This window comes from Lolium rigidum, chromosome 4 (assembly GCF_022539505.1).
Source record: "Lolium rigidum isolate FL_2022 chromosome 4, APGP_CSIRO_Lrig_0.1, whole genome shotgun sequence".
In the NCBI taxonomy this organism is placed as follows: domain Eukaryota; kingdom Viridiplantae; phylum Streptophyta; class Magnoliopsida; order Poales; family Poaceae; genus Lolium; species Lolium rigidum.
In genome coordinates, this window is record NC_061511.1 from 191,268,451 (window position 1) to 191,280,199 (window position 11,749).

Genomic DNA, 11,749 nt, shown 5'->3' on the forward strand with positions numbered 1-11,749 from the left:
TGATTTTCGATTAATGAAATATGTGGTTGCTCTCAAAAAAAAAATAAACGAGAGGCGATGAGACCCCCACAAATTCCTCCCCTCTCACGGTTAGTGGCAAGTCTATTGGCTATCAAAGCTCCCAAGTTATAAGTCTTATTACCTTGTAATGCAGCAGCTAGAAAGGCTAGATCCGGGATAGTTACTTTACCTCCATTCTTTCTCGCTAGAACGCACTTCTACACTAATATAAAAAGAGGCAGAGAGTCCCATCCAAGCAATCTACACCGTTCACAGGGTAAGATCCAACGTTCGACGTCATCCCAATGATGGATTGTCTGCCATCCCGATCCCTTCCAAATCCCACAATCTGCAGTTACAATCCAAACTCACGCACGACACCACGACCCCAAAGCCTTCCTCCAATCCTCCGCCGTCTCCATCCTCTCCTTGCCGCAAGCGCCCTCTCCTCCCCATCATCGCGGTCAGAAGAACCACGTAGTGCCGCTGCCTTAATCATCGCCCCCCGCGCCGCTCCAGATCCGCTCAAAACGCAACCGCCACACCAGAGCCCCGGCGGCCCGGCCACCCAACTCCCGCGGCTCCTCCAGCTTCACGCACCACCGCCAGGGACGCCGATATAACTAGCCACGCTGCCGCCATACATCGGCTTGCACGCCGCCTCAACCAGATGCGGGAACGCCGCCTCCCCATCCAACCGTAGCGATCAGCACAGACCTGCAGCCGCTGACATCGGGCGGCATCCAGCATGGGTTGCATCGGCGGCCACGCCCCGCTGGCGATGGCAGCGAGGGTGCAGCCTTCCGCTATCTCATCGACCTTAACATCAGTGACACCGAGCGGGGTCCCTTGAGGTTCGTGTGTTTCTCTTCTTTGCTTGTCTTGTCAGATTCAGTTACTCCGTCTTTCTTCACTTCGTGTCTGGTTCCAGCTTACTTTTTCAACGAGAAAAGTTTTGGAGGCTGGAGTTGGTGGCTGTCACGTTTGTGATGGTCCATAGAGTTCTTCAAAATTTATCATGCAGTCTTTCCCTTGATTGAAATGGTAGTTTATATCCAATCTTTGAAGTTGTACAACCATACAGGATGTTGATCAGTAATATTACTCATATGATTTCTGTTCTTCCATAGTCCTAGACGGTATGTAATGCTGCTGTGCCTAAGTTAATGTGTAATTTCGCTCCTATATGTCCGATTCTGTGTAGTATCCTTATATTTGTTGGAATCGTCAAATAACGGGACAATCTGGGTATACCACGTATCTTCCTTCCCATAGGTGCTAAATAACAATACCCATGATTGCCTTGATGTAAATCTACTGGTTGTCCAAACAGTTATTTTCTTCAAAATGAATTACTGTCCAAACCAAGGGAATGAAATTAATGCATTTGTTCTATTTGCAAAAGTAAACTAAAACAGAGCTTTCTTTATAAACGATGATACAAGTAAAAAGGTTCATTGCCTTATTTACCTGTCATCCCTACTATGTTATGTCTCTTTTTTGTAGCAAATGAGGAGCACAAATCTGTGTTGGATTTTTTTAAAAAGAAATATATGTTGGTAACTTCTTATGAATGATCATTATTGTTTTCTAATTACTATCTGCTCGCATACTTCCTGACTTGTGTTGTTATGTTATAGTGTACTTCTCTATTCTCTTCATAAGATATCACGTTGGTATTTTCAGTAATCAAATGCTAGCTCATCTTAAATCGTGCCTCATGTTAATTGGCTTGCTAGAAGCAGTGTGTGTTGCTTCAGGCAAAACTGCTGTAGGTGTTTAGTGCTTTAAGTATGGTTTCTTCAGAATCTGAATTGTAACTAAAATGTGTTCCCTATTTTCTTATCTGTATGTCCTCACAACTATGTTGCATGGACACTGACAGGTACACATTTTCAGGGCTTCATGCATGATGAAGAAAAGTAGTAGATTATGATCAGGTCAGAGAGAACGGTGGATCATGGCAGAAGCAGCTCAAGCTCATACTCTTATCTTCAGTGGATATAGTGCATCTGTTTGTTGCCCCTTCCTATTTTTCAGAATTCATAAAATTCCTCAAATTTTTTAGGTTAACTGCCATCCTTAGCAAGAGGTTCTCATTTCTTAAAAAGACTTTTGTCACCCTATTATTAGGTTATCGTTGTTGATTGTAGTACGATATTTCCTTTTTTGATTGCTTAGCAAGAGCCATGACATGAAGTCTGAACTAAGTCCAAGCATATTTGTTAAGTTCACATTCCTTTCATGTTCTTCAAGAAACTCGGTTGATTCTTTTTCTATTCAAGACGGATGCAGTAAGTTATTTATTGGCATTACTTACATGGTTGTTTATTGGATACTTTCCAGTAAAATTTTCCTTTCAGCATACTTTTAGTGATGTTTTTCGCCTTCCCGAGCATCAACGAGCGCCGCCGCCGCTTCTACAACGTGCCTCCCGCGTGCTATATGTGGACTCTTATGTTGCTGGCGTTCCTTTCTTGCTACGCTGCTTCCAAATTATGTTCTTGAAGACGGTTCAGAGGTGAATAATACTCAATACTTAGGTGCTTTGTTTTCCTGTGTTCATGTCATTCAGGTAATCTATTTGACTACTTTTTCATCTTCCCTACTATTACCATGTACTTGCAGTTCCATTCAGCATGTACCGTTGGCACGGCATCTCCTTGCTCCTTGTTGCTATGTTCTTGTTGTTTCTAATTCCTTTTGTTGTTAACTTGTATGCTTTTCTTTTCTTCTGCCTGCTTGTGTGTCTTTCGTCATGTGTTGTGAAGAGAAAGGGTGTACAACTGTGTCACCTCATCGACTCCAGAGATTCTTGTACATTCACCTGACTAGCAGTTTGATTGTGCCCGGTTTCAGGGAGTGAGCTGCCAGTGTGACCTTATAAAGGAAGGTTCCAGGGAGTTAGCTGCCAATGTGAACTCATAAAAGAAAGAGTTAATTTTATTTTTTGCAGGAAATATTGTTTGATCCTTCCAGTCGATCCTGAGAAATCCTGGATCGACATGCCGACGGTGTGGATGCCCTAAATGCGTTAGAGTGGTTCCCTCTATGAGGGAGAGAGAGGTTGCTAATCTTGGATCTTGATGATTAGTCAGAAGTTCGGATCGATGATCTTCTTGACGGAAAGGTAAGGTCATTAAAATCCATAGCTGAGCTTTATTCAAGGCCGAAATCTATACATGAAATTTGTAGTAGGTCAAAATTATCAAGCTTATATACTATAGTTCTTCTAGAATGACTTAATAAAAAGTAGAATATACTATAGTTCATCGTCATAAAATAGTTTTTCATGGTGCTATGTTGTCACAACTACACATAAAAAATCAAACATATTCAGAAGATCCCCAACTGTGCTTGAATATCCAAAATCAATGTGCTCGGCTATTGACACTACTTTTAACATGTGGATTCTTGATCACAGATCCTTTGATAGTGCTAGAGTTTAATATTTTTCAACCTTTTTCTTCTGAAATTTCCGCAGTTCATTATCTTTTGATAGTATCGTAATACTCTAATGTTAACTCTGAACACTTGATGCTTTTTGAGGTTTGAGACTTCTACTAGAACTGCAACCTCTCTGGACTTTGCATGACCCTGAGCCCTCCAAATTCAGCGCTGTGGAGGTGGTCTGAGTGATATGTGTCACGCTCATCTGCACCCATGGATTGCCTCACGGACGACCGGCCAAGTCGAGCGTGATCTCAGTGCTCAAGGTCACGGGAGATGCTAACATGGCCAGGAATGAGGACATCAAGCACAGCAACACAACGGAGAGGCAGGTGAAATGTTGGGATTATGGGAATAAGCCGCCAAGTCAGCCCGTTGACACATTAGTCTTCCCGTGTCCATGCTGGGATGGCGTAGTGAAGGGCATGAACTGATATGTCATCTAGCTTTTCAGCGTCAGGCAACACAAAGGCGAATAAGACTGTGTTGTTGTCTACATACTATTTTTCTTTCCTCCTTGTTTTGGGGCTAAGCTTGCATTGTACTTACGGCTGGTATATGTGATACTCTTGAGGGGTCTGTTACTATCGTGAGGCAACTATATTTGTTGTCAAGCCGCTTCAAGTGGTGCCAATCTTTTTCTTGATGTTGTACCAACAACTTGTGCGTCTGGACGATTTCGTTTAGCAAAACTAAAAGACGTGTCATGTGTTAATATTAGTCTCCAAAAAAAATTACATGAGACATTTCTAGCATCAATCATAGAGAAAAAAAACTAAAACATATATCTACATGGTTCGTTCAGTACATTGTACAAAGGTTGATCCATGAGACGTTCATTTAGTTTTGTTGAGACCCAACAGATGCATTCAGGTAACTCTGTGGTTCCTAACAAGCTCGATGACCAAGCATTGTCCATGTAGGGCCTCGACAACTCGATGAAAGGTCATGGTGTGAAGAACTTGCCGGAGAATATACGAGGATGACACAGGTAAACCGAAATGTACACCAATCCATAGGCAAGCTGGTTGTTCACTACAATATTACTACCAACTTTAACATGTAAATATGTCATGTCTCCTTTTTTACTGAACACATTAGCTATGTTCTTTAGGACATACAATTTAAATTTTAGTATCTGTAGCATGGTTTGCTGCATACATATTAGTCGATACGTGTGTGCACGTGCAAGCTTACTAGTGGTAATGAAATAAGCGAAGTAACGAATAGCTGGGAAATGAATACTACTGATTTTACCATCATCCTCTGAGAAGCTCCTTCCATGACAAATCATCTTGAAGAGGTCTAAAAGCTCTTGCGGCGATCCCTTTATCTTCTCGCATGATCCCCATTGCGGCACTCTAATTGCTGCACAAAAATCACTGAATGGCAAGTTGACAGTTCTATTATAAATTTTGTACTGAACCATGGGGTTAGATCGTGACCAATTGAATTTAAAATCTTGCACTACCGACATAGTCAGTTTCACATATTGGCATGGTTCCCCATCAACAAAATCATCCAATCCTGCACGAGAGATTAAACTTTGAACGTCCTGCAAGATCCCTGCACTTCTCATGAAATCCGCACACGGATAGTAAGTGGGATATACTCCTTCTTCTCGGTGAACTCTCATGACCTGTGGCACCTCTAACTCATGTTGGTTGAGTTGGTGCCTACCTCCTTCCATTTTCTGAAATTTTCAACAAACAATATAAGACTTGATTTGGTGACATATAATTGAGGGGAACTACTATAGGAACTTGCTAGAGTACTAATCATGCATCAAAACTAGTTTCTACCACTTAGAACAAGCATGCAAACTCACTAAACATGTTACCTACAGCAGCAAAATATTCAAGATATACTCAACCAAACAAAATTCTACTTGGATGGGTGGAGGAGTCACATACCAAGGAGCAAATGTGCCAAATTTCAGCAGGAAATCTGAGCTGAACAAGGAGATCGAGAAATCTGGAGTTCTTGAGCAAAAACGCGAGTGAGAGGAATTTGGTACGAGTTTTTTCGGGAGAGAGAAGGTGCTGGGAGAAAGAGATGACAAAGTGGGGCAAGGAGGGGCCCACACCACATGGTGGCGCTGCCACCTCCTTGGCCGCTCGGCCTGTGGTGTGGCACCCTGTGGTGCCCCACAGGTCATCCTCTGGTGCTCCCAGTGCCTCATCGAAAAATAGGACCAACGGTGTAATTTTCGCGAATTTTTGAAAACTTTGAAAAATGCACATTTTCTGGGTATTAAGTTTATTATTACTGGCCAGGAAATTTTTTGAAATCTCAAATCAACTAAGAAACTTTGCAAATTAAAAATGCTACAGCAACTAAAGCAAGTGGAGGAAGAAAGAGATGTTGTTTACCTCCTCTATGCATATAAGATGTATTTGTTGACAAGGTTGATCAAGTCTTGCCACCAAATAAATTTTACATAACATATGAAGAAATAAACCTCAAATCAATCATGTTACCTTGAATTGTATTGATATGGATCCAATCACAAGAGTTTGATATTCTTCTTTAGGCTCATATATAGGACAATCAATAGTTCCCACTTTGATAGTTCTCACATGAGAGATAGTATTAACCCCGCACGCTTTTTCAATCCTCTTGGGGAAATAGACGGTGTGTTCCTTATCATCAACATTGAAAGTAACCTTTCCTTTATTGCAATCAATAACAGCCCCTGCGGTGTTAAGAAAAGGTCTCCCAAGAATGATGGACATATTATCATCTTCAGGCATTTCCAACACAACAAAATCAGTTAATATCAAGCAGTTATTAGTAACTTGAACAGGAACATCCTCACATATACCAACAGGAATAGCAGTGGATTTATCAGCCATTTGCAAAGATATATCGGTAGGTATCAACTTATCTAAGTAAAGTCTCTTATAAAGAGAAAAAAGGCATAACACTAACACCGGCTCCCAAGTCACATAGAGCAGTTTTAACATAATTATTCTTAATAGAACAAGGAATAGTACGTATACCTGGGTCGCCCAACTTCTTTGGAACCTTGCCATTGAAAGAGTAATTAGCAAGCATAGTGGAAATTTCCTCATTGGGGATTTTCCTTTTGTTAGAAACAATATCTTTCATATACTTTGAATAAGGAGGCAATTTAATAGCATCAGTCAAAGGGATTTGCAAGAATAAAGGTTTCATCCAATCACAGAATTTATTATAGTGTTCTTCTTCCTTTGATTTTAGTTTCTTAGCAGGAAAAGGCATTTGCTTTTGCACCCAAGGTTCTCTTTCATTACCATGTTTCTCAGCAATAAAATCTTCTTTAGTATACTTTTTATTTTTAGCATGCTTTTCAGGTTCTTCTTCAACCTCTTCTTTATAGGAGTATCATTCTTATCATTATCTTTCTCATGTTCATTACCACTTTCAGTTTCAGCATCAGAAATAGAAATACTATTAGGATCATTAACAGGTTCAGAGGATTCTACAACATTTTTATGTTTCTTTTTCTTTTTCTTAGATGGAGCACTAGTTTTAGTTCGTTGAGAATCTTGTTCAACTCTTTTGGGATGCCCTTCAGGATATAGAGGATCCTGGGTAGAGACACCACCTCTAGTTGTTACTTCATAAGCATGTTTTTCTTTAGCATTATTTCCTAACAAGTCATTTTGCACTTTAGTGAGTTGATCAATTTGAGTTTGAACCATATGAAAATGTTTAACAAGCATCTTAACATCATTGGAGGTTCTCTCCACAATATCAAGCAATTGACTAATAGCTTGAGAATTTTCCATTAAATGATTCTCTACCCTCATATTAAAATTTTCTTGTTTAACAATATAATTATCAAACTCATCTAAGCATTGCGCGAGAGGTTTTGAATACGGAATATCTTCCCTAGTAAAGCGTTGAAGGGAATTTACCTCAATCATGGATGAAGGGGGAATTATCTCACATATATCTTCTATTGGAGGTAGATTCTTCACATCTTCAGATTTAATACCTTTCTCCTTGAGAGACTTCTTGGCTTCCCTCATATCTTCATCATTCAATTTAATTAAACCTCTCTTCTTCACTATTGGCGTTGGAGTTGGTTCAGGCGTAGTCCAATCATCATAATTCCGGCCTATTTTAGCCAATAATTCTTCAGCGTCGTACGGAGTTCTTTTCACGAAAACACAACCAGCACAACTATCCAGGTATGCCCTAGACTCAATGGTTAGTCCACTATAAAATATATCAAGTAAATCATGCTTTTCCAAATCATGGTCGGGCAGAGCTCTAATAAGAGAGCAAAATCTCGCCCAAGCCTCAGGCAATTTCTCTCCATCTTCCTGATCAAAATTATAAACTCTCTGCAAAGCAGCATGTTGAGCACTAGCAGGAAAATATTTCCGGAAGAAAATAGCAAGCAATTCTTTTGGACTTTCAATAGAACCAGGTGGCAAACTATTATACCAAGTTTTAGCGTCATCCTTTAATGAGAATGGAAAAAATTTAGCAACAAAGTAAGTACGCATCTTAACATCATCAGAAAATAAGCTACTCAAAGTAGATAACTCGGTTATGTGTTCAACGAGCACTTTCTTTTTCGGTACCACAAAAAGGTGTTTTCTCAACAATAGCTATATGAGATAGATCAAGAGAAAAATCATAATCTTTATCCTTAATGTTTATAGGAGATGTGGCAAATTTAGGATCAGGAGACGGTTTATATCTAACGAGTATGTTCGCAAGCAACTTTTTAATTTTTCTTGCATCGGTAGTAGCATGGCATTTTTCAATAAAATCATCATCAAGTTCCACATAATCTTCATCAAGATCATCACTAGAGTATTCAAGTTCGAGGTGAATTAACGGGTGTAGTAACATCGGGAGTTTCGGTATTTTCAATTTGTCTAGATCTAGCAATTGAAGCATCTAGAAAAGTTCCCAATGAACCACTATCATCAAGCACGGCAGAAATATTATCGGTATTATGAGAGTTTTCAGATTCAGCAGAAGTACCGGCATTTGAAGCATGTGGCGGTGAAACAAGTTTATCAATCACGGATGGTGAATCAAGAGCAGCGAGAGGTACTCGAGTTGTACCTTTTCTTGTAGTGGATGGTAATATGGCGACCTTAGTATCGCGAGGTTTACCCATGATGGAGAATTTGCAGCGAACAATATCAATCCAAGTGAACTTCCAAATAAAGCTATGCTCCCGGCAACGAGCGCCGGAAAATAGTCTTGATGACCCACAAGTATAGGGGATCGCAACGAGTCTTCGAGGAAGTATTACCCAATTTATTGATTCGACACAAGGGGAGACAAAGAACACTTGAAAGCCTTAACAGCGGAGTTGTCAATTCAGCTGCACCTGGAAACGAGACTTGCTCGCAAGAGTTATCGGTAGTAACGGTTTATAGTAGTAGCGGTAGTGAAATAACAGCGACAGAGTAACAAAGACAGCGAGTAGTAATTTTAGTAAACAGCGGGATTAAAATACTGTAGGCACGGGGACGGATGACGGGCGTTGCATGGATGAGAGAAACTCATGTAACAATCATAGCGGGGCATTTGCGGATAATAATAAAACGGTGTCCAAGTACTAATCAATCAATAGGCATGTGTTCCAATTATAGTCGTACGTGCTCGCAATGAGAAACTTGCACAACATCTTTTGTCCTACCAGCCGGTGGCGGCCAGGGCCTCAAGGGAAACTATCTGGATATTAAGGTACTCCTTTTAATAGAGTACCGGAGCAAAGCATTAACACTCCGTGAACACATGTGATCCTCACATCGCTACCATTCCCTCCGGTTGTCCCGATTTACGTCACTTCGGGGCCATTGGTTCCGGACAGCAACATGTGTATACAACTTGCAGGTAAGACCATAAACAATGAATATCATGATGAAATAATAACATGTTCAGATCTGAGATCATGGCACTCGGGCCCTAGTGACAAGCATTAAGCATAACAAGTTGCAACAATATCATAAAAGTACCATCTACGGACACTAGGCACTATGCCCTAACAATCTTATGCTATTACATGACCAATCTCATCCAATCCCTACCGTCCCCTTCGGCCTACAGCGGGGGAATTACTCACACATGGATGGGGGAAACATTGCTGGTTGATGGAGAGGCGTTGGCGGTGATGGCGGTGATGATCTCCTCCAATTCCCCGTCCCGGCGGAGTGCCAGAACGGAGACTTCTGGGCTCCCGCGACGGAGTTTCGCGATGTGGCGGCGTTCGGAGGGTTTACGGCGACTTCGACTTCTCCCGTGCGTTTTTAGGTCGAGGCGAATAAGTAGTCCGAAGGAGGGCGTCGGAGGCCGGCCGAGGGGCCACACCACATGGCCGCGCGGGCCCCCCGGGCCGCGCCGCCATGTGGTGTGGGGCCCTCGGGCCTCCACTTCAATCGTCCTTCGGCTCCGTCATTATTCCGGGAAAATAGGCCCTTTCGTCAAAATCCCGAGGTTTTCCCGAAAGTTGGATTTCGCACAAAAACGAGACACCGAACAGTTCTCGCTGAAAACAGCGTTAGTCCGTGTTAGTTGCATCCAAAATACACAAATTAGAGGCAAAACAATAGCAAAAGTGTTCGGGAAAGTAGATACGTTTTGGACGTATCAACCTGCCGCATCATGGTGGGACAACATAGTAGCCGTTTATCCGGCTGGAAAGGTATTTACCTGGGAGGAGTTTGCGAGAAAGTTCAGGGAATCCAATGTCCCTGAAAGTATTGTGGAACTAAAGCGTCGAGAATTTGAAAGTCTCGAGCATAAGGACAAGGCCATCCTGACCTATGTCAGGGAGTTTTCAAAGCTGTCTCGGTACGCTGTTGAGGAGGTCAACACCGAGGACAAGAAGAAGAAGAGGTTTTTGAGGGGGTTAAGTCCCCAGTTCAAGGTTCAGCTCAGGATGATGAGAGCGACAGAATTTCAAGAGTTGGTGGATGCAGCCATCACTCTTGAAGATAACTTCAAACAAGCTGCAAGAGGAGAAGAGGAAAAAGGCCAAGTTTGAGCCTAAGAGGTTTGTTAGCAACAAGCCCAATACCAGCTTGAGCTTCAAGCCAGCTTGAGCTTCAAGCCAAGATACAACAACAACAACAACAACAACAACAACAACAACAACAACAACAACAACAACAACAACAGCAACTACTACGGTAGTAGGAGGAACCAAGCGTTTTTGACTGCAAACCAGATTGTTTGTCGCATTTGTGGATTCCGAGGTCATACCTCGAAGGATTGTAAGAAGCCCAAGATAATACGCTTTGGGTGTCGCCGAGGAGGGGCACATGCTTTGAAAGACTGCCCCAAGAAAAGGAATGATGGAGGACGGTCGGGAGGAGGAGGAAGTCGAGGAGGAAACACCGGAGGAATTGGAAGAACAAGAAACCCTTCGGCAAGCTAAACCGCACCGAGCTTGGAGGAGGTGGTGAACTCCGATCGGGCGGTGATAGGTACGCTCCGGATACTCACTCATCCTGGCAAAGTACTTTTTGATACTTGGTGCAACTACATCATTCATTTCTCGAGCAATTCATCATCAAACATGGTATTAGTTGCACTAAGTTAGATACACCCATAACTATACTTTCCGCGGGGGAACGATAGTAGTAACTCATACCAAACAAAAACAAGTCATTATGATCAATAAGTGCGCTTTTGACGCGGACTCTGTTCATTTTACCGATGAAGGACATTGATGTCATTCTTGGTATGAACCGGTTAGAAGCTAACGGTGCATTGATCGACTCATGTGAACAAGACAGTGTCTTTGAAAAGCCCCGATGGAAGTAGAATGATCTACCAAGGAGACAAACATACACAGATCGAAGTCGAGCTACAGCTGAACAGCATGAAGGAGGTGAAGTTAGAGGATATACCTGTAGTGAATGAATTCCAGGATGTGTTTCCTAAGGAATTACCTGGAATGCCACCAGATAGGGAGATAGAATTTACTATCGACCTAATTCCAGGAACAGCTCCAATTGCTAAAGCACCATATAAGATGGGGCCTAAGGATTTGAAAGAACTTAAGGAGCAATTGGATGACTTGGAACAGAAAGGATTCATTCAAGAGAGTGTTTCACCATGGGGATCACCTGTGATATTCGTAGATAAAAGAGATGGAGGTAGAAGGATGTGCGGAGACTACGAGAATTCGAACAACGTCACAATCAAGAACAAGTATCCACTTCCAAGAATACAAGATCTATTTGATCAAGTTAGAGGCGCGGGAGTCTTTTCCAAGATTGATCTAAGATCCGGTTATCACCAGATAAAGATCAAGAAGGAAGATGTTCCAAACATTTGT

The 11,749-nt window shown here is 41.8% G+C and overlaps 1 long non-coding RNA gene across 2 annotated transcripts; it reads left to right on the forward strand.

Moving 5' to 3' along the window:
• The first annotated feature begins 560 nt into the window (after positions 1–560).
• On the forward strand, positions 561–4,064 carry LOC124648888. 2 transcript variants are annotated; one of them, XR_006986464.1, is made up of 3 exons: positions 593–854; positions 1,886–3,130; positions 3,550–4,064. It is a non-coding gene; the product is annotated as an uncharacterized LOC124648888 (long non-coding RNA). The 2 variants fall into 2 exon arrangements; XR_006986463.1 differs by having other exon boundaries at positions 561–3,130.
• Positions 4,065–11,749: the final 7,685 nt, after the last annotated feature.